At 41.0% G+C, this 23,783-nt stretch overlaps 1 protein-coding gene across 1 annotated transcript in view; it reads left to right on the top strand.

Annotated features, from left to right (window-relative positions):
- Positions 1–20,422: 20,422 nt before the first annotated feature.
- The window catches only part of USPL1 (ubiquitin specific peptidase like 1), a 1,186,769-nt gene continuing 1,183,408 nt past the window's right edge, over positions 20,423–23,783 (top strand). Inside the window, exon 1 of the mRNA XM_044073246.1 lies at positions 20,423–20,598. The gene's annotated coding sequence lies outside the window, so the exon portion shown is untranslated. The remainder of the gene's footprint in view (positions 20,599–23,783) is intronic.

Genomic DNA, 23,783 nt, shown 5'->3' with positions numbered 1-23,783 from the left:
TTCTCAACTTATACGCAAGGGTATGGCATCAAGGTCCAAGGAAGTCATCATTCCACTCTACTCAGCCCTCACTAATCCCATCATTGAGTACAATACCCCCTTCAGTATGTACCTGACCAAGCACATGCAACAACTGGAATGTCCACAGAGATTCCCCACAAAAAATACACTGCTTTAACAACATGTCCTACACAGATCACTTCAAACTTCTATCCCTATACTTTGCTTCCTAAAGATTGCAAACAAGGCATCCCAGGGGTCTATATTAGAAGACCGAATGGAAAAAATATCAAATGGCAAAACAACAAAAAGACCGGACCTCGAAGTGCTGTTTGCCAGATCGCAGTAAAGTGAAGATTGGAATATTTGCCCCTTCCTCACTGTAGTGCGATCTCGGAGATGGTATATATATTTAGCGGGGATGTGAGGGGTGCAGCCCCCCCACAATAGCAAGTTTGAGGTCTGGTCTTTTCACTGTTTTGCCGTTCGATATTTTTTCCATTCAGTATTCTGATATAGACCCATCCCAGGATCCCACTTTGATGGGCTTCCTTCATATCCATAAAACAAATAGCATCAGAACTACCAGATCCAGGGATTTAAACCTTGCTTGCAACATAAATAGGACATGTTGGAGAGGTATGTATGTGCCTCAGAGAATCCCCCTTCTCTGGAACAGGCTTCCCATTCATGTGGATCTAAGCTCTTTACTGACCCTATTCAAGTGTAACCTGAACCAGTGGATGGGAAATGAGAAATCCACCCCTGCTCTGTTACCTATGCTTCTAATCGAGAGAAGGAATCTGTAAATGTTTGGCCAAGCATGCCCTAGCTTACACATACCCCTAAACATAACTTCTAGGGCACCAAACTTGTTGGGTACATTTGGTGTGCATGGCTAGACTTAAAAATGCCCTTGTGGTCATTAGCCTAGTATACATCTATGAACCTATGTTTGACAACCTCAAGTCTAATGTTTTGTGCAGATTGTATAGTGAAGGTAGTTTTGTGATCAGAGTATTGTTTTGGGATGAAAAGTAGAATTTTTGTTTTGTTTGGGTGCAGCAAAAGATTACAAAAAATGCTGATGTACTATTCAGAATGGAATGAAAGGTTTCTAATGGGTTGTCTGTTAGATTATTTAGTGCTTCGCATGTTATTTGGATGAAGTGGGAGAGAAGTGTTGAGCAATGTTTTGGTTTGTTTCATTTGGTAGGGGATGTGGCTATGTAGTTCGTCCAGGATTCAGGAGTTTGTTTATGGCTATCCAATAACGTTTTGGATTTGAAAAATTATTTTTAGCCACACAAGGCAAAGTACTTCTCTTATTCTTGTCAAACACAGTTTTGACAAATGTATGGAAAACTTTAAATTCACCCCTGGTTTAGCACCCATGTCCCTCATAAATAGGGGAAACAAGTAAATGTCATTTTTTGTTCTGACCACCTGCACCTGTGAGTTATTTGTCCACAAAATATAAGGGTTAAAAACTACCATGGGGAATGTAAAGCTAGTCTCTTTAAAAACTTCACAGATCAAGAGCCTAGTAAATACTTATGAACACTCTATTTTCCACAAATAATCCAAAAAAGTACAAGTGCTTATATTTTCTTAGATACTTCATCCAGCACAAATGATCTCCCTCCATGTGCAATGTAAAATGAATCCCTTCCTTAAATTAAAATTAATCTGGAGTAGTAATTTGTTCTGTGGACAATATAGTGGTACAGTGGCTAGCACTAGTGCTTAACAGAATGTGGTTCCTCAGTTCCATTCTCAGCCTGATTACCTCCTGTGTGAGTCTGCAAATCCTCCCTGTATCTGCATCCATTTTTTATGGAATGGTACAGCTTCTTCTTCCATCCTGGCAAGCCTTTGAATTGCTTGTAGGTGTATGTGTCATATGTAACTGCCCATGATTTTGCCCTGTGATGGAGTGGCATCCTGTTCAAGATTAGTTTTCTACCTTTTGCCCAATGAGTGCCAGGATAAGAGTCTACCCAACCTTGAAATAGATTAAGCACATACTTGTAAAGTAAATCTCCCCTTTATAACCCAATCATTTGTGAGCATTAAAGACAGAAGCACCACTTTTATATTAACTAGTAGTAAAACTAGTGGGGGGGTAGCTCTTTCTAGTCTATAAAACTATTTCTGAATTGTTTAGCTTGGACAAAAGCTGTGCTGGAGTCTCTTAAATTCTGCTTCTCTTGGAAGCAAACTGGGTTACAGGAATGTTAGTAAATTGCTTATCTCAGTCATCTATATGTTACTAGCGATGTTCATTGCTTTTACATTAATTGAAGCTAACTTTAGTCTGCTGAATCTACACTACATTTTCAAAGATGTTTTTTACTAGAAATAACCGTAGCAGACAGATTTTTATAAACCTTGGATACTGGCCTGCTCCCTTTCCTTTAGAAACCTCTATTTACTTTTCTTATCTCTTATTCTCTATACCACATTGAAAAGTGAACTATGGAATGAAGGCATAATGCCTAGGATTTTGAAATTTGTCCCTAACCATGTTTGTGCTGTCTTGCAATTTCATTTATTTTCTAGAAGACGAAAACATTCCTTGGAACAAAGCCAAAAGCTGGGACTTCACTGATGATACCCAAATGTCAAGCTATACGGTGCTTGCAAAAGAGAACATAACTGAGTTTTGCTTCTAAGCACACATGGAGCTAATTCATTGTTGCTCTTTGTTACATAACAAAACTATTATCAAGTAACTCTGATGAAAATACTGTAGTCCTCTTCGCTCTGATCCATAGAGGTGGAGCCTTGAATACTGCTCCAGTAGCCCAGATTCCATTAGGGGCCGGAACTCTTCAAGAGACAGCTGGGAGTGATGGAAGTGAATGGCCACCAGTGGCCTGTGTCTCATGGAGTAAGGATGGTGGCTAGGTATCATTACTTTTAGTAAAACATGAGAGCTTCACTTAAGCACTAAGACTTACCAAGCAGTGTGTAGCACTACATCTGAGAAGTAGTTGTGCAAGTATGGCCCCTCAGGCCAGGAGTGTAGCCCTCCCTCCCTCAGCTGTGTGCTTAGTAGGTATCACTGAAATGAAATAGAGGTCCAACAAATAAAACTGAAACACTTGTCAATGCCATCCTTTCGGCAGCTGGTTGTTGTCCCTACAATCAGCCTTGAAAGGCATGAGGATTACAAAAAGGGAAATTCCTGCTGGAGAAAATGGGCCCCATCACAAGGTGATGGAAGTGCTGAGGTTGAACAGAATAATAAAGTAAAAGGGCAGGCTGAGAGGTGAATGTTGCTCAATGGACTCGCCAAATAGAGATGAAAAAAAATAGTCTTCAGTTGTTATATATATTGCTTGTCCTTTATTTCCAGAATATCTGTGGTCAGTGCACATTCTCTCACTTTTCAATGTTTTCATTATATTTCAATAATCACTTTATCTAATTAAGGGTTTTATGGAGAAGAAACCTAAGCCAGCAAGACCCCTTAACCACCCATAGCCATGTGTGCTAATCCTACAGCTATCACTGCCCTAACCCCAGTCCCATACATTAGTGTACTAACCACCCAGCTATCACTGCCCTAACCCCAGTCCTATACATTAGGGTACTAAACACCCAGCTATCACTGCCCTAACCCCAGTCCTATACATTAGGGTACTAAACACCCAGCTATCACTGTCCTAACCCCAATCCCATACATTAGGGTACTAAACACCCAGCTATCACTGCCCTAACCCCAGTCCTATACATTAGGGTACTAAACACCCAGCTATCACTGCCCTAACCCCAGTCCCATACATTAGGGTACTAAACACCCAGCTATCACTGCCCTAACCCCAGTCCTATACATTAGGGTACTAAACACCCAGCTATCACTGCCCTAACCCCAGTCCTATACAGTCATGTACTAAACACCCAGCTATCACTGCCCTAACCCCAGTTCTATACATTAGGGTACTAAACACCCAGCTATCACTGCCCTAACTCCAGTCCTATACAGTCATGTACTAAACACCCAGCTATCACTGCCCTAACCCCAGTCCCATACATTAGGGTACTAAACACCCAGCTATCACTGCCGTAATCCCAGTCCTATACATTAGGGTACTAAACACCCAGCTATCACCGCCCTAACCCCAGTCCTATACAGTCATGTACTAAACACCCAGCTATCACTGCCCTAACCCCAGTACCATACATTAGGGTACTAAACACCCAGCTATCACTGCCCTAACCCCAGTCCTATACATTAGGGTACTAAACACCCAGCTATCACTGCCCTAACCCCAGTCCTATACATTCATGTACTAAACACCCAGCTATCACTGCCCTAACTCCAGTCCTATACATTAGGGTACTAAACACCCAGCTATCACTGCCCTAACCCCAGTCCTGTACATTCATGTACTAAACACCCAGCTATCACTGCCCTAACCTCAGTCCTATACATTAGGGTACTAAACACCCAGCTATCACTGCCCTAACCCCAGTCCTATACATTAGGGTACTAAACACCCAGCTATCACTGCCCTAACCCCAGTCCCATACATTAGGGTACTAAACACCCAGCTATCACTGCCCTAACCCCAGTCCTATACATTAGGGTACTAAACACCCAGCTATCACTGCCCTAACTCCAGTCCTATACAGTCATGTACTAAACACCCAGCTATCACTGCCCTAACCCCAGTCCCATACATTAGGGTACTAAACACCCAGCTATCACTGCCGTAATCCCAGTCCTATACATTAGGGTACTAAACACCCAGCTATCACCGCCCTAACCCCAGTCCTATACAGTCATGTACTAAACACCCAGCTATCACTGCCCTAACCCCAGTACCATACATTAGGGTACTAAACACCCAGCTATCACTGCCCTAACCCCAGTCCTATACATTAGGGTACTAAACACCCAGCTATCACTGCCCTAACCCCAGTCCTATACATTCATGTACTAAACACCCAGCTATCACTGCCCTAACTCCAGTCCTATACATTAGGGTACTAAACACCCAGCTATCACTGCCCTAACCCCAGTCCTGTACATTCATGTACTAAACACCCAGCTATCACTGCCCTAACCTCAGTCCTATACATTAGGGTACTAAACACCCAGCTATCTCTGCCCTAACCCCAGTCCTATACATTAGGGTACTAAACACCCCTTCCTTAACATTACCACTTTGCACATTATGTCCACAACATAGTGCTCTTTTTTAACCAATTGGAAAAGGAAACTGTTTTCTTTTTCTGTTGGTGCACGTAATAGTTGCTTGGTGAAAGGTAAGTTTGCTGAATATTTTAGAATAACATTTCGTTGTAATGATGATTCATACTTGGGTGCATAGTAGCACAAAATGTTTTCAATCATCAAAACACCTATCTAAGTATGCATTATAGATCACATCTTTTTAAATTTGGCAGTCTGTTTAAGATGAGTTTGTATTCCTATTTGACTACCAGAATGTGGCAACTGGTTTAGTTCTGAAGCCAGCATGGACTCAATCCAGATGATGGCATTCATAAACCAGAAGAGGAGAAAAGATTTAGGTTCATAGATTAGTACTAGGCTAATTGCTCTTAACGGCAATTTTAAGCCTAGCCAATTACTCCATGTGAGGGCACTGTAATTCTTAAATTTAAAAGGAAAGTCAGCATCCATAGCTTGAGTTGTACTCTGCAGTTAAATCACAAATGTACAGTGGTCCCACTTTATTACATGTAAATTGGACTGAAAACTCACTGAGTTAACAGCTAAGTTTTCCAAATGTGGAGGAGTGGACCTCCAGGCATTTCTGCAGTTACCTCCTATTACACCTCTAGGTGTCAATTATTGCTTGTTCATATTTGCAATAACAATTCCATGGTGACAGTTAACATGATTCCCCGACTCCATGTAGAAAATAGGAAAAAGGGGGCTGATGATGATGATGATGATGATGAAGTCTAAAACCATGCTACTTACAAGGTATCAGAATATTTTATTTTGAAGCAAACATCACCGCAAATACAATTGTATTGTCTGGGTGTGGTGACATGTCAGTGAGGGGTGTACTCAGTACTGTTTCTGAATCACTCAATTTGAGCATTGTGAAAACTTGCCAAACACTGCTCTCAGTTAACCACAGCATTGTGCACACTCCTTGGCACCTGAAGTAACACTGTGCATGCAAGGTTCATCCCATGGATCAAGGGGGGATATCTGTAATTCTACATATAATAACCACAACATAGTCCACACAGCTAGGCACCTGAAGCAATACTGTGTACGCACGACTCACCCCATGGCTCAAGTGGGATACATGTAATTCCACATATAACCTACTGAAAATGAAGTCACTTAGCTGCATGCTTTATTCACAGCAAATAAACAAATGCAAGACTGCCATATTTCACTCTTTAAAGTCCAATGTTTAAACTTTGTAATGCAGTACATATACTGAGATGCTCCACCATTAGTCATGCAAATGACATGCCTGACATTGTGAGGCAGATGGCACACACACAAGAATGAATGTGAGCAAGAAGGATCTACCATTTTTTTATGCTACTTTGAAGTGAAGAATATGTCTGCAGCAGGAGACGGTAGTGTTCCATTTAAGTTACAAAGGGGGTAGCAAAGGAGTCTGAGATTTTCCTAAAATTCCTTCATAAATATTACAGAAAATCACTGCTGCAGGAAGGATATGAGAGACCAGGAATGGGCTGACACAGAAAGTGGTACATGGCACTAGAATCCCATTCTTGGGAGAACAATATCACCATGACTACAGTTACATTAGGCAATGCAATCAAGACTTCCTTAGCTGGTATGCGACTGAGGTTAGAGCTCAGTCAGTAGCTATGAAGTGTATGTAACCAATGTCTTACTACCAAATACAATCAGCACCTATGAAGTGTATGTAACCAATGTCTTACTACCAAATACAGTCAGCACCTATGAAGTGTATGTAACCAATGTCTTACTACCAAATACAGTCAGCACCTATGAAGTGTATGTAACCAATGTCTTACTACCAAATACAATCAGCACCTATGAAGTGTATGTAACCAATGTCTTACTACCAAATACAGTCAGCACCTATGAAGTGTATGTAACCAATGTCTTACTACCAAATACAGTCAGCACCTATGAAGTGTATGTAACCAATGTCTTACTACCAAATACAATCAGCACCTATGAAGTGTATGTAACCAATGTCTTACTACCAAATACAGTCAGCACCTATGAAGTGTATGTAACCAATGTCTTACTACCAAATACAATCAGCACCTATGAAGTGTATGTAACCAATGTCTTACTACCAAATACAGTCAGCACCTATGAAGTGTATGTAACCAATGTCTTACTACCAAATACAGTCAGCACCTATGAAGTGTATGTAACCAATGTCTTACTACCAAATACAGTCAGCACCTATGAAGTGTATGCAACCAATGTCTTACTACCAAATACAGTCAGCACCTATGAAGTGTATGTAACCAATGTCTTACTACCAAATACAGTCAGCACCTATGAAGTGTATGCAACCAATGTCTTACTACCAAATACAGTCAGCACCTATGAAGTGTATGTAACCAATGTCTTACTACCAAATACAGTCAGCACCTATGAAGTATATGTACAGCTACAATAGCTTTGGAGATGCACTATATAGTAATTCAGTGGCTAAAAAATGGAACTCTGTCCCTACTAGCATTCAAAACACATCATCCAAAGCCTCCTTTAAAGACCTCATCAGGCAACATCTCAAGCAAAGTTGGCAGTGCCATGACTGCTCCCCAGGCTAGTACAAGCGGATAACATATACATACTAAATCTAGAGCACTTGATAATAATTTTCAATCTTACTCACAAACACTGGCTAATCTACAATGTATGTACTGTACCTGTGTACTATGTATGTATTCTACCTATGTTCCAAATTTCAGCCGTACACCACAAATCTATTAATTACCTTTATTTTTAAAATTAATATTTTTTTGTTTGTTCTCTCCACTGTAACTGTTTATGTGCCGCATACCACTGTAAAAACATGCCTCTTGTAATTTGTGTGTATACTGATCATGTCTAAATAACTAAATGTGTCTGTAATTTTTCTTTGTGGAGCTTTTCTCCCCGGGCCTCTGCTGAAAAAGGGCCATTTCGGCTCAGTCAGACACCCCCCGGTTAACAAATGTAAAATAAAATAAAATAAATAAATAAATGTAATCATATTCTTGCTACCAAATACAAACTGTCAGTGTGTACTTTCCACATATCTTACACTCTTCTGTTTCTCTCTCCATAACCCCTGAAACTACTGCAGAGAACGTAGAGCTGCAGAAAAAGAGGATAACGTACCTTCAAGGAAACTGTTGTAAGTATGCCTGCTTCATATACTAAAGGTTTAAATGAGCACCTACAGGGATGCATGGATTGTGCCATCCCTAGCAAAACCAAGACTCACTCCCCTAAGAGAAGGAAACCAGTCTGGTGGACCCCTGTCATAAACAGGTTATACAACAAAAGGAGGAAACTAGTTCAGAAAAAAAAGCAAATCCCAAGAAGGAAAGACATCCCTGATCAGTATCAGTAAGAAACTAAGGTCCCTCATAAAATCATCCAAGGCTAACTTTGAAAGAAAAATAGCCAAGGATTCGAAAGATAACCACAAAGCCTTCTTTAGCTATGTCAAGAATCTAAGTGGCAATTCGCAGATATGCTCCTGAGCTAGTGCAAAATAGCACAAAATTTACTAACTTACTGATATTGCCAACATCCTGGCAGATAGATTCAGTGCAAACTTCACCTCCCTCTTGCCTTCAAAAGGGTCCACAACAATAGGAAATCACAGAAGGACAGGTGAAAACAGCCCTTTCAAAAGCCAAAACACAGCATCAATGAGGCCAGATGGTGTCCCAGGCTGCGTCTTGCACAAACTACAGAACGAACTAACCCCCCACCTAAACACGCTGTTCAACCTCAGCCTCTCCACAGGTTACATGCCCATAGAATTGTGCACAGCAATGGTTATTCCGCTCCACAAAGGAGGGGCCACAACTGACCCTGGTAACTATCACCCCATAAGCCTGACTAGCCTGGTCTGCAAGGCTATGGAACGCATCATCATGGAACTCATTAACAAAGACATTGGGAACCTCCAAACACTTGACCCGACCCAGTTCGGCTTTGTTAAGGGCAGATCATGCCTACTAAACCTGGTTGACATCTTTGAGACAGTCACCAAGGCCATAGACGAGGGAAAGGTGGTTCACACAGCCTACCTTGATCTCACCAAGGCGTTCAACACCATTCCTCACTCAGGTATTATAGAAAAACTCACCAGCCTGAACATAAACCCCTACGTCATAAGATGGGTTGCCAACTGGCTTACAGACAGAACTCACACGGTAAGAATAGTGGGCTCCAGGTCCGACTCTAAGCCAGTCACAAGTGGTGTCCCGCAAGGCTCGGTTTTGGGACCCCTACTGTTTGGCATATATTTCTCAGAAGTACAGGCAAACCCAGGAGGACTATGGCTAGCCAAGTTCGCCAATGACTGCAAACTGGGAGCCATAACTGACTCTCCAGCTGACACAGACATCCTTCAAAAAGGCCTTACTGAGACAGACACCTGGTGTCAAAGTCATGGCCTCAAGCTAAATGCCAAAAAATGCATAGTCATCCCGTTTGGGAAAAACAAAACACCCACGAATTACCACATAGGCGGCAGCCCCCTTAATACAGCAGAGGTAATAAAAGATCTGGGGACCCAGGTAGATAGTAATCTCTCCTTTGACAATCATATTGCCAAAGTAGTTAGGAAATCCTTCTATGTGGCCCATCTAATTACTAAGGGGTTTGCATCTAGAAATAAAGAGGTTATAGTGCCCCTCTACTCATCACTCATCAGATCCATCATAGAGTACAATCCCCCATTTGGGATGTATCTCACAAGACACTTCCAACTGCTGGAAAGACCACAAAAGTACCTCACCAAGAGGATTACTGGCCTCAAACATATGTCCTATGCAGCCCGACTGAAAAAACTCCGGCTGTACTCAGTGGCATATCGCTTACTCAGAAGTGATCTCTGCCTGACTTACAAAGCCATGTCCAACTCAGAATTGATGGACATGCTCCACCTAAAGAAATCCAAGTCACTGTGAGCCACACGCTCTAGTGAGCTAAACCTCGCCACAACAATAAATAGAACATGCTGGAGGGATAGATTCCTGTCACAGAGACTCCCCATGCTTTGGAACAAAATTCCTAACTACATTAGGCAGAGCCCCTCACTAACACTCTTCAAGAGAAGCCTTGACAAGTGGATGGGTAACAGAAAATACACCCCTGTGATCACTTCATTGGTTCTGCTTGACAGAGGCTCAGTTAATTAATCAATGGGGCGGTGAAAGCCGACACACTCTGGCTAGGCTTATAAATGCCCTTGGGCAGATAGCCTAGTACCTACCTATGAACATATTAGTATTAGGCTAACTGCCCTTGTGGGCCATTTTAAGCCTAGCCAATTACCCTATGTGAGAATCAAACCCTGCACCTTGTGTATGCAAGGTAAACACCTTAACCATTCTGCCATCCTCCCAATCTTCTGCAGTACTGGCATGTCTCTGCTAATTTCCATAGATCAAAGGTAACTGTTTGATTGTATTACTCTATGTGTGTTGCATGATACTGTAGAATTTTACAGGCAGATCAACAAGTTAAAAGTTTGTGTTCAACCTGTATGTAATGAGGACTGTGGCTTGATTCCCACCACTGGTTACTTATTGTGACATCTTGGGTAATTTGGGGTCTGTGTTTGTTATATTTTTCTGTACAGTACCTTCAATACTGAATGGAAAAAATTTGTCTTGGCTACAATTTTTCATTGTATCTGTCAGTTTCATTCTCAGACACTCTCAATATGCTTAGTCTGATGATATTACTGTGTGTTTGATAGCAAGCACACAGTAATGTGCTGTGAGTTTGACAGCACACTTAAAGTAGATCAAGATGTTATTACTTTGTTGTTCTAACTGCATATGATGGTGGCTGTGGGCTCACTTCCCTCCTTTGATGCATATTACACCGTCACTGACAAATGCTCTAACACACCACTGCAGTCTCATTAAGGATTTCCATGGGTTACCCATAACTGAAAGAGCTTCATATCTGTTCATAGGTTCATAGGTAAGTACTAGGCAATTGGTCCTAGGGCATAATTAAGCCTAGCCAAAATGTTTCGGCTTTCGCCTCCCATGAGGTTTAGTTATCTATGCCTCTGTCAAGCAGGGCCACAGACGTGATTCCCAGGGTGAATTTCCTGTGTCCCATCCACTCATCAAGATTCCTCTTTAAGAGCACTAGTGAGGGGCTCTGCCTCATATATATGGGGACCTTATTCCAGAGTAAGGGGAGTCTCTGGGACACAAATCTGTCCCTCCAACAAGTCCTGTTTATTGTTGTTATCAGGTTAATGTCCCTTGAGCGTGTAATTCTGGTGGATTGGGTTTTCCTTAGGTGGAGCATTTCCAGCAATTCGGGGTTTGCCATAGCCTTGTGTGTTAGGTATAGGTCACCTCTGAGTAGTCGGTACGTGACCGAGTATAGTTAGATTTTTTTTAGCCTCGGGGCATAGGGCATCTGTTTAAGGCCTGTTATCCTCTTTGTGAGGTACTTTTGAGGTCTCTCCAGTTGTTGCAGATGTCTTGTAAGGTACATCCCAAATGGGGCATTGTACTCAATTATGGGTCTAATGAGTGATGAGTAGAGGGGGACAATAACTTCCTTATTCCTAGATGCAAACCCCTTTGTGATTAGATGGGCCATGTAGAAGGATTTTCTAACCACTTTAACAATGTGGTTGTCGAAGGAGAGGTTACTAACCACCTGTGTCCCTAGGTCTCTTATCACACTCTCTGTAATAAGTGGGCTCCACCTATGTTATAATTCATTGGTACTTGGTTTTTCCCAAAAGGTATGACAATGCACTTTTTGGCATTTAACTTGAGGCCGTGATTTTGGCACCATGTATCTGTATCAGGGAGACCCCTCTGAAGGATGTCTATGTCAGAAGGAGTCTCAATTATGGCGCCCAGTTTGCAGTCATATGCAAACTTTGTTAGCCATAATCCCTCTGTGTTTGCTTGTACCTCAGAGAAATAGATGCCAAACAGGAGGGGTCCCAGTACTGAGCCCTGTGGTACTCCACTAGTCACAGGTTTGGAGTCTGATCTAGCGTTCCCTATTCTCACCGAATGGGTTCTATCCATGAGCCAGTTGGCAACCCATCTTGTTACATAGGGGTTTATGTTTAGGTTAGTGAGTTTGTCTATAATTCCCAAGTGGGGAATGGTGTCGAAGGCCTTGGCAAGATCAAGGTATGCTGTGTGGACCACCTTCCCTTCATCTATTGCCTCAGTGACCTTTTCGAAAAAGTCAACCAGATTGAGGAGACATGACCGTCCCTTTACGAACCCAAATTGGGTAGGGTCTAGAGTTTGTAGGTTCCCGATGTCTTTGTTTATGAGTTCTATGATGATCCGCTCCATGGCCTTACAGACTAGGCTCATCAGGCTGATGGGGCGGTAGTTCCCAGGGTCAGTGGTGGCACCTCCTTTGTGGAGTGGGATGACTGTTGCCATGCACCACTCTGTGGGCACATAGCCTGAGGTGAGGCTGTGGTTAAACATGGTATTAAGGTGTGAGATTAATTCATTTTAGAGTTCGTGTATCACGCAGCCTGGGATGCTGTCAGGTCCCATGGATGCTGTGTTTTTTGCTTTAGAGAGTGCTGTTTTCACATGGGTGTCTGTGATTTCAGAGGCAGCACAATCGTCTGGTATGGATATGGGCCCTCTAGGTGGTGAGGGTGGGGTAAAGTTTGCACTGAACCTGTCTGCCAATATATTAGTGATATCAGTTGGTTCTGTGACCTTTGAATCATTATGCTGTAGCTCAGAGCAGATCTAAGTGTTACAGTTTAGGTTCTTGACATAGCTAAAAAATGCCTTGTGGTTGTCTTTGGTGTCTGTTGCGATATTTCTTTCAAAGTTTGCCGTAGAAATCTTTATGAGGGTTCTTAGCTTTTTGCTGAGGTTGGTCAGGGATCCCTTCCATTCATGGGTTTTTACTTTTTGTTGTAATAATTTCTTCCTTCTATTGTAGAGCTTATTTATGGCCAGGGTCCACCAGACTGGTTTCCTCTTTTTGGAGGAATGGGTCTTGGTCTTATTTGGGATAGCATGGTCCATGCACTCGTGTAAGTGCTTGTAGAATGCTTTTGTGTAGGATACAGCAGATTCAATCATATTTACATTCTGAGTGAGAGTAACAAAATTTGCCAGCTCTGTCTCGAGTAGCATAAAGTTTGCTTTGGAGAAGTTTTTTACCATGATTTCCCCGGGAGGGGTGAGGGTGGTATGTGGATATCTAGGGTGATGAATTTATGGTCTGATCTGACCAATGAGGAATTTACCACAGGTGTGGAGCATTTATCCCCCATGTTGGTGATAACCATGTCCAGTATATTGTTACCTCTCATGGGAGTGCTAATAAGCTGGTTCAGGGCATTTGAGTTTATATATTCGAGGAAGTGTTGAGCAAAAATATTAGTCCTTCCGTACTTTTCCCAGTTAATGTTTGGGTAATTGAAATCACCCAGTATAAGGGTGTTCAGTTGGACCTTCATGTTTTCCAGTATCTCGAGGAACAAGGAGTGGGTGTCTTGGGTCAGGGATGGTGATCTGTAGCAAGCTACAATCTGAATTGCAGTTTTGCCCATTGTAAGTTGCACTTGGATGATCTCCGAGGCATCATACTTTGCAACCAGTCTGGAGGTGTGATTATCCTTGATGAATATGGATACGCCTCCTCCCTTTGTATTTCAGTCTGGGTTTTGTGGGCGAAATGTGTGATATGAGTTGTAGCCTGGTATCGCTGGGGTGCTCTCTTGAGCCTTGAACCAGGTCTCTGTTACTGCACAAATATTGATGCTATCCATATTGAGGAGTGCCTCGAGAGAATGCATTTTGAGGTTTAAACTCCTAGCGTTGAGCAGCATGACCCTCGGTTTTTTGTCGCTGGTACTTGTTATGGTGGTGGATTTGTCTTTTGAGCCTTGCCTAAAAAAGGCACTATGGGGGTGGCAAGAGCCTTTTACAGTATCCTGAATCCCAGGGGTGACAGGTGCAAGCCATCTATGGCAAAGCATCGAGGCTTGTCAAGCATGTCATCCCAGGCAGACAGATACTGGATCCCCTTTGAATGACACCAGAAACTTAGCCAATTGTTGAAATGTATCATTTTTTCCTTGTACTGAGGTATCATTCTTGGTGAGGGTAAGATGCCGCTCAGGGCTAGGGTTGTACCTGCCTTGGTTACATGATCAGCGAGCTGTTCTATGTCCCTTTAAATGTAGTTCAGGGAGGTATGTTTCAGGTCATTCACACCAACATGGACAATGACAGAGTCATATTTGTACTTGTCATGGAGTGACCTGAGTGAGTGGGTAATGTGGCGGATTCTGGCACCCAACAAGCAGCTGATGGTGACCTTCTCTTTGTTCAGCCTGGTGAGTGGGACATCTGTGTGCCTGACTATGGAGTGACCTATTACCAGTGTGTTAGGTATGGTGTTTTGCCTTAAGGGTTGTGTTTGTCTGGCACACTGGTTTTGGAGGTTATGTGTTGATTTCAGTGTGTTAGTGGGTGTAGGTTGCTTGCGTGTCTGCTTTGGAGGTCTCTGCTGTTTCTGCAGGTTTTTATTTAGTGCCTCCAAATATGTCTTTGTGTATCTATGTGGGGTTTGCAGTTGCATGTTTGGTGGGTCTAAGTGCAGTGAGTGGGTTGTTGCAGGTTGGTACCTTCTCCTCCTGACTGTCAAATCCAGTTGTGGCTGGAGAGAGCTATGTAAGTGCATCTCTCACAGATTTTGGTGTCATGTGGTAGGAGGAGAAAAAGGCAGGAGTCAGAGCATGACGTGACAGAGTTGAAGATGTTAAGATTTGCACTGAGTGTGACGAGGATAGACAGGATTAGGAATAAGTATATTAGAGGGTCAGCCCAGATTGGAAGGTTTGGAAACAAAGCCAGAGAGGCAAGATTACATTGGTTTGGACATGTGCTGAGGAGGGATGCAGAGTATATTGGGGAAAAGATGCTAAGGATGAAGCTGCCAGGTAAGAGGAAAAGAGGAAGGCCTAAGATAAGGTTTATGGATGTGGTGAGAAAGGACATGCAGGTGGTTGGTGTGACAGAGCAAGATGCAGAGGACAGGAAGAAATGGAGACAGTTGTTCTGCTGTGGTGACCCCTAACAGGAGCAGCCAAAAGAAGAAGAAGTGGTAGGAGGAAAGGGTTGTCTGTGTACATGAGGCAGTTGTGACATTGCCTCAGGATGCCCATATTCATCAGGTGAACAAGAGAACACCCTGGGAGCTGACTCATGGACATGCCTGAGAGAGTTTTGGAACTTATTCTTATTTACCTGGTTTGGAGAGTAGTTTGGCTGTTCCCTACAAACAACTGTATGGGATCGAGTACTGTAGGTTGTTTGTTCTTCTATCTCTCTTTGGATCAAGTGCTAGTCCGAAAGCACTGATTTGAGTGCTAATTCTGGGAGAACTGGCTAGTGATAAGGGAAAATCTGAAGAGCAGACTCAGCGGAGCCGGGAATAGTTTAACCCTAGCTAACCGCCGCTGCGCTATGCGCAAAACTGCACAAATGCATTTCTTATACCAGAAAGATTAAAGAGATTGAAATTAGCCAAAAGTGGCCAATAAAACTACAGTTTCTGAGCAGAAACCACTCCTCCAAGGACAGGTAGGCTGTTCAGAGCTCTCCACTCTCACTGGTGAACAAAGAAACTTCCTTTTTGCCCAAGTAAGGTCTGGCCCACACAGAAGCTTAAACACAGTCCAGGTATCAGCAGATATCTGAAGCTGGACTTTTCTAGCTTAGTAAAGCGGGAAAATAGCAAGTTTTTTTTGTTTTTTTGGGGTTTTTTTCAGTACAACAGTGGAAACAAACGAAAAAACACTTTTAAAGAACAGTAATGGCTGTTGCACATGTGTGAAGCCAGTAACTATAAAAAAATACAATTTACAACAAAAAACGATTTTTTTTTAAAAAATGCAAACACAAATAAATGCTGTTACAGTACAAAAATAAGTGTTTTAGAAGCAGTAAATGCCAGAAAACGAGTGTTTATGTGGAAATAGCTTAAATATCAAGAAAAAAGCCAGAAAAGGTACTTAAATACTCCAAGGTCTCTCCTTTTGTCTCACTGGCAATGTAGGTCTCTGCAGGACACCTGGGCAAGATCTGCTGAGCTAATACAAATGCAAAAAACACACAAATACGGTTCTTATACCAGAAAGATTAAAGAGATTGAAATTAGCCCAAAATGGCCAATAAAACTACAGTTTCTGGGCAGAAACCACTCCTCCAAGGACAGGTAGGCTGTGCAGAGCTCCCCACTCTCACTGGTGAACAAAGAAACTTCCTTTTTGCCCAATTAAGATCTGGCCAACACAGAAGCTTAAACACAGTCCAGGTATCAGCAAGTATCTGAAACTGGACTTTTCTAGCTCAGTAAGGTGGGAAAATAGCAAGATTTGTTTAGTTTTTTGGGGGGGGGGTTTCAGTAAAACAGTGGAAAAAAATGAAAAAACACTTTTGAAGAACAGTAATGGCTGTCACATGTGTGTGAATCCAGTAACTATAAATAAATACAATTTAGAACAAAAAACGATTTTTTTAAAGTGCAAACAGAAATAAATCCTGTTACAGTACAAAAATAAGTGTTTTAGAAGCAGTAAACACAAGAAAATTAGCGTTTAGGTGGAAATAACTTAAATATCAAGAAAAAAGCCAGAAAAAGGTACTTCAACACTCCAAAGTCTCTCTTTTTGTCTCACTGGCACTGTAGGTCTCTGCGGGACACCTGGGCAGGATCTGCTGAGCTTAGACAAACGCAAAATCCACACAAATGTGGTTCTTATACCAGAAAGATTAAAGAGATTGAAATTAGCCCAAAATGGCCAATAAAACTACAGTTTCTGGGCAGAAACCACTCCTCCAAGGACAGGTAGGCTGTTCAGAGCTCCCCACTTTCACCGGTGAACAAAGAAACTTCCTTTTTGCCCAAGTATGGTCTGGCAAACACAGAAGCTTAAACACAGTCCAGGTATCAGCAAGTATATGAAACTGCACTTTTCTAGCTTAGTAAGGCGGGAAAATAGCAAGTTTTTTGTTTTTTTGTTTTTTTTTTTCAGTAAAACAGTGGAAACAAATGAAAAAAAAACACGTTTAAAGAACAGTAATGGCTGTCGCACATGTGTATGAAGCTAGCAACAATAAAAATACAATTTGCAACAAAAAAACTGATAATTTGAAGTGTGTTTGTTGTACTTTTGAGTACAGTCACTCCAATATTAGAAGGGAAAAATATGTGCAAATTACATGCTGTAGTAATATCTGTGATTTCTGTCACAGACTGTCTTTCTCAGTATGCCTGGTTTGATTACATTACTGAATGTTTGACTGCAGCCTTCAATCAGATTGTCTAAGTAGTTTAACAGGTTAAAGATTTGCCTTCAGGATTATGTGGGTTAATTTCACCACCCTTTAGTTGCCTTTTATACTACCATTAGTTACAACATATGGGTGTTTGTTGTAATTCATAGGATCATAGGAAGTTACTAGGCTATTGGCCCTGAGGCCCTTATAAGCCTAGCTAAGAGTTTAGCCCATGCTTAGAGAAGTCAGCACCCAATGCCCCTGTCCAGCAAGGACACAGGTGGAATTTCTGAATAACGTGCCTACAATGGCTCCCTATTGAAATGTCAGCACTCGTAATGCCAAGTGCCAACTAACCAAAAAAAAAAGACCGAAAACACAGGAAAAGAAAGAATCTCTAAGATTGGTCTTCTTTTTTAAACTTCTTTTTTGTAAGATGCAAGCTTCTCTGCACCCCCAATGTGGGAGGTACAACCCCAACTTTAGATATATATATATATATATATATATATATATATATATATATATATATATATATATATATATATATATATACCAACTCTGAGATCACATACCCCAGAGAAATGGAATATTCTGATAAATGTCCATCTTGAACTTGGTATATGTAAGTCCATTTTTCAGCCATTCAGTCTCCATGTTTTGGGACTCGGTTTACTGGGTCCTGACATTTCAAAGGAATAGCAGTGGAAATGAATATTGATTATATTTACAAACTGAAAAAAAAAAAAAGAAAAAAGCAGTACTTCTCAAATGTAACACATCATATAAAACAAAGCAAATTATAGTTTAAATGAACAAGTGTTTTCCCTGATGGGATTCATTGTCAAATGTTGCTCACCAGTACAGTGTTTAATGTCATGTAGCCTGTGGTGCGATGAGACCCAGAAACAATCAGATATGTGGTAGGGCTTGTGTAGTATTGACATAATGAAGACATGATGGCATAGTAAAAGTATGGTGCTAGACAGGTCCTGTGAGTGAGCATCACTGCAGAAAGGCATATGAATGACATGCCAGTTGTCACAACCAAGACAGTCTAGCATGGTAAGGTTAGTGTAAACTCACACATTCAATGAAGCACCACAGTCATCCAGGTATCCCAAAGAGGGTCAGTACAGCAAAGCACCAACACGGTGCATCATATAAATGGGAAGTAAATTGTCGAGGCAGGAAAGTAGGAAAGGGAAGAATAGGAAGTAGTTGAAAACACACAAAGGTAAATATAAGAGAGTTCCTATCAATTCACCAAAGTCTATTTGGTTAATGTAAAAGGATTGAATTAAGTCCAACAAAACTAGTTTCATTGACAATGAAAATGAATGGAGTTTGACTTTTTTTCTCCACCATTGTGTAACTTCAGAATTGGTATATATAAGTTTCAGGGGTGTAGGGATGTCCTCCCATATACAACATGCAGGGGGGTTTGCTCCTCTGCTAAATAAAGTTTCCTTGGATGTTTGGTAAAGGTAGTTTCGGCAAATAACCAGCACCGCACAGGTGTGCTATCTATAAGGGCTAGGGTTGCACAGGTATGCTGTCTGAAAGGGCCAGGGTTACACAGGTATGCTATCTATAATGGTCAGGGTTGCACAGTTATGCTGTCTGTAAGGGTCAGAGTTGCACATGTATGCTGTCTGTAACGGGGTAAAGCTTTGCTTTAGCTGCAAATGAGGCATGGACCATTACACCATGAAATGCATTTTATGTCTCCCTTTGAATGTTACAGGTATGTGTGGGGAGAGGGAAATGTGGGTAGAGCATAACAAAAGAAAAGCACTGATGTATGTCTGAATGATGACCTCATAAGTCTCTCCTGTCCTGAGGGTACAAATGACCAGGAAACAACTCTCCCTCAGCAGACAGCATACAGGCGACAAAGATGGGAGGTTGATTGTTGACGAGCACTGGATCTGGATCCCAGCAATTACTCAGGGCTCTAGCACCCCAAGAAGAAGCGGAAATAGGTGGAGTTGAAGAATGGCAGCACCTCAAAACAGCATGTGTTAGGACTACAGAAAAGATATGTGGCCGAGCCAGGTATGGAAATAAGGTACAGAAGGAAAATTGGTGGCAGAAAGCAGAAGTCCAGGAAGTCATCATAAGAAAGAAGGAATGCGGGAAAAGGTGAGACAGAAACATGGAACAGGCTAGGAAGGAATACTGGTTGGCTAACAAAGAAGCTAAGAAAGGAGTTACAATACCAAAGAAAAGGGCATCGGATGCATTCTACCAACTTCTGGAAAGTGACTCAGTAGGTGGCGCAAAGACACTCTATCAGGTTGCAAGACAAAGACAGAAAGATAAAGAAGAAAGTCAGACCCAGCCAGATCAATAAACCCTTTTAATGAAGTGGGTAAGGCTAATACAATACATTTGTCAACAGCTGGCCATACTAACTTAGAGTCACTTGAATGGCTGCTGTTTAGAGAAAATAATTTACATTATAATATTCTAGGTTTGCAGAGATATGTGGATATAGACATTACCCCTAGGGGGTTACGTTTTGTAAAGAATCCTTCTGCTGCCTTTGATACCTCTGATGTAACTGAACTAGACTTTGAGAAAAGATGAATTGCTGCCTCCCATAGGTGTGTATGGGAATGGCTGCATATACTGATAGAACGTGACACTTCAAAACAGCTTAAAGTGAAGGCTGAAATTGCAGCTGCTTGTGATGAATTATCTGGGTGGTTCTAAGTTTGAATGATGGTTATGTTCTTTAAATATCAACTTAGAGGAAAACTTTATTGAAATTATACAATGCAAAATCAATAAATTACAAAGAGACATTAGAGACTATGAGTCTGGTTTGGCTTTTAAGAAGGTAGCCAATCAGAATGGTACCAGAGGCTTTAAAAATGCTTCTGGGAGTGGAAGATCTAAGAAACCTCAAAATGTCTTCTTTGCCTCTACAGATGGAACTCATACTTCTGCAGGCTCTGATAATGAAAATATAGACTGTCCACCTTTGCCTGCTCCACAACAACCTAATTACATCAATAATAGGTTTCGGGGCCAAGGGAAACAACAGGGAAGACAGCAGAATGGCTACAATCAACAAAACACCTTTAAACAATGGTATGAAAGTAACAGAGAATTTCAACAGTTCAAACAACAAAATTAAAGGACTAAATATTGATTTTAGACATGTTTGCACAGTAGTTAGCAGTATGAAAAGATGTGATTTTAATAACTGTATTGTGAATTTATCTGGGGTTAATTTAAGTGAGACTGAAATATCTGTTTTGAAGTATGGTTTAAAGTTCATACCAACAGCTCTACCTAGAGCACATTTAATTAAAGCAGAAGTGTTTAAGTTAAGAAAGCTGCACTTGATTAATTACTTTGAATGTAATGGTGAAAGTATGTCAGTTAATGAAGACAGTGTATCTGCAAGTGAAGATGAGTTGCTGGATTTCTTCTCTTGTGATTCTTCATTTGAAACAGCTGAAAACGTTAATGCATATTGCACTTTAAATACTGAAATGGTTACTTATACACTAGTACTTTTATACCTGCATTTAACAACCAGGTGATTTTGCAATTTTCTAAGATGCTTAATTTTGCATTAGAGAAAGTTCTGAAAGATTTTTCTTCTGAGAAGAAAGGCATTTTGTATAATATGAGTTAGAATGAATGGTTGTCTTTATTAAATTTATGTAAACGATCAGACATAATTATAAAACCCTCAGATAAAATAGAAAATTTGTTGTTATGCACTGGAAACAATACCTGAAAATGCGTATGGACCATTTATCTGATGGCCAAGTATATAGGACAGTAAATATTAATGTTTTTATCAAGCTATAATGAATTTTAAAGAATTAATAGCTAAAGGCCTAAGACTGGGCTATTTTACAAGAAAAGATGCCCTAAATAAATTTAATGTAGAAGGAAGCTCAATGGCTAAGTTCTATTGTCTGCCAAAGACGCATACAAATGTGAGCACCCCCTCCCCCCCCGGTAGACCCATAGTAGCAGCACAGAATTATTTTCTCTGTATTATGGGAATTTTCTTACATTTCTATCTTTTGAACTATATAGTTAAGTTAAATTCTTATATTAAAGACACTTTCCATTTTCTGGATAAAATAAAGAATTTTAAATGTGATGAAGAATATTGCTGGATAGTTATAGATTTAAAAAGTCTCTATACAAGTATTACCCATGATTAGATATAGAAGCTGTTGGATTTTTTCTAGGTGATATACCTATTAGTAATTATGTGATGGAATTATTATATTTTTGTTTGATGAATAATTTTTCTGTTTAACAAGCTCATTTACCATCAGGTACAAGGTACTGCCATGGGTGCATCTTTTGCACCAATGTATGCTAACCTGTTCATGGGCCTTTTTGAAGTTGAGTTTTTTATAGATTGAATTTTTTTAATAGTTATGTCATTTTATATTGTAGATATATAGATGATTTGATTTTTTTATCTAAGGGGGGGTGCTGAAATAGCTCCCCAGTTTATAAATTATTTAGATGCAAATCGTTTTCAGATAAAATTTTATGTCTTACAGATAGGAAAAAGTTAACTATCTAGATGTCACTTTGACTATAAGGAATAATAATATAGTAACTAATATACACAGAAAAGGTACTGGAGGCTATAATATTTTGGATAGTAGTAGTTGCCATCCACTTGACGGCACCACCTTATAATGAATTATTGAGCATTAGCAGGCTATGTAATGATGAAATGGGCCTAGAAAAGGAAATAATAAAAAAGTACATTTTGTACCTACCATAAATGTAGATGTTCGAGGATCTCCATTGCTGCAGTCCTGACAAATGGGGTACTCCGCTGCCCACCATCGGCCCGAATACCAAAGGGCTAGATCTGGCGTCGGTCATGGGCGCCCGAGACTGACGTAGTGTCAGTACAAATGCGCATGACCGATGCCATAACCTCAGTCTTTCTTGCCTCAGACGTCAGAATGCAAAAAAAAAACACCACCCAAAAACCCCAATCTAAAAAGAAAAAGGGGGAAGGAGGGAGGGAAAATTGGACTGCAGCAATGGAGATCCTCGAACATCTACATTTATGGTAGGTACAAAACTGTACTATGTTCATCGTCTCCCATTGCTGCAGTCCTGACAAATGGGTAGAATCCCAGAGCAACGGAAAAAAAGGGAGGTTGGTCAACTAAATAGCCGGAGGAGCTGCAGACATGCCCTGTAAGACTGCAGTGGCAAACCCAGCCCTAGACCTAGAATAAAGAGGCAAATGATAATGCTTTGTAAAGGTATGTACAGAACTCCAGGTAGCTGCCTCTAGAATGTCTTTAGTAGCTACCCCTCTTAAAAAAGCAGTAGATGTGGCCGTAGCCCTAGTAGAATGAGGCCTGATCCCAACTGGAACCTCCTTTCCATGATGAGAATAACAAAAAGCAATACAATGGGCAATCCACTTGGAGTTTGTTTCGAGACAGCTTTTCCACGTGAAGTCACAGCAAACGAAACAAATAACTGTTGAGAACTTCTGAACTCTTTGGTTCTGAACAAATAATATATTAACTGCCTATGTACATCCAAAGAATGCAAAACTTTTTCCCCTTCAGTTTGGGGGTTAGCATAAAAAGTAGGCAAATGTATAGATTGGTTCAATGCCACATTAGAAATCACTTTAGGCAGAAAAGTAGGATTAGTACGCAAGGAAACTCTGTCCCGGTGAAAAATCAGAAAAGGTTCCACTGCCATGAGAGCCTGTAATTCAGATACCCTTCTAGCAGAAGTAACAGCCAATAAAAAAGCAGTCTTCCAAAACAACAACTTCAAGTCAGCCGTAGCTGCAGGTTCAAAAGGAGGCAGAGTCAGCTTTTCCAAAACAAAATTAAGATCCCAGGTAGGAGTAGGAGCCCTCCGTGGGGGTCTTATATTATTTGCCCCTCTAAGAAACTGTTTAAGCAATGGATGTGAAAATAAAGGAGGGCCACCATCATAGTGAGCAGAAATAGCTGCAGCATGCACTTTAACAGAAGAGAAAGACAAACCCTTGTTCAATAACATAGTCAAATATTGCAATGTACAATTCAAATCAGGCAATGTGACATCAAAGCCTTTAGCTGAACTCCAAAGAAAAAATCTCTTCCATTTATCAGCATAAACTTTTCGAGTACTAGGACGCCTGGCTTCCAAAAGAACATCCAAAACTTGTCGAGGGAGCTGAAGGCCCTCATTCTCTAAAACTGAATGCGCCAGGCTGTCAAGTGTAGGGATTGCACCCTGACATTGAGAAAATGATTGTTTTCTTGAGA

Source organism: Protopterus annectens, chromosome 5.part1 (genome assembly GCF_019279795.1).
Source record: "Protopterus annectens isolate FY-2018-M chromosome 5.part1, PAN1.0, whole genome shotgun sequence".
In the NCBI taxonomy this organism is placed as follows: domain Eukaryota; kingdom Metazoa; phylum Chordata; order Ceratodontiformes; family Protopteridae; genus Protopterus; species Protopterus annectens.
Note: the sequence above shows the minus strand (reverse complement) of the source record. Positions and strands in the feature narration are given on the sequence as shown.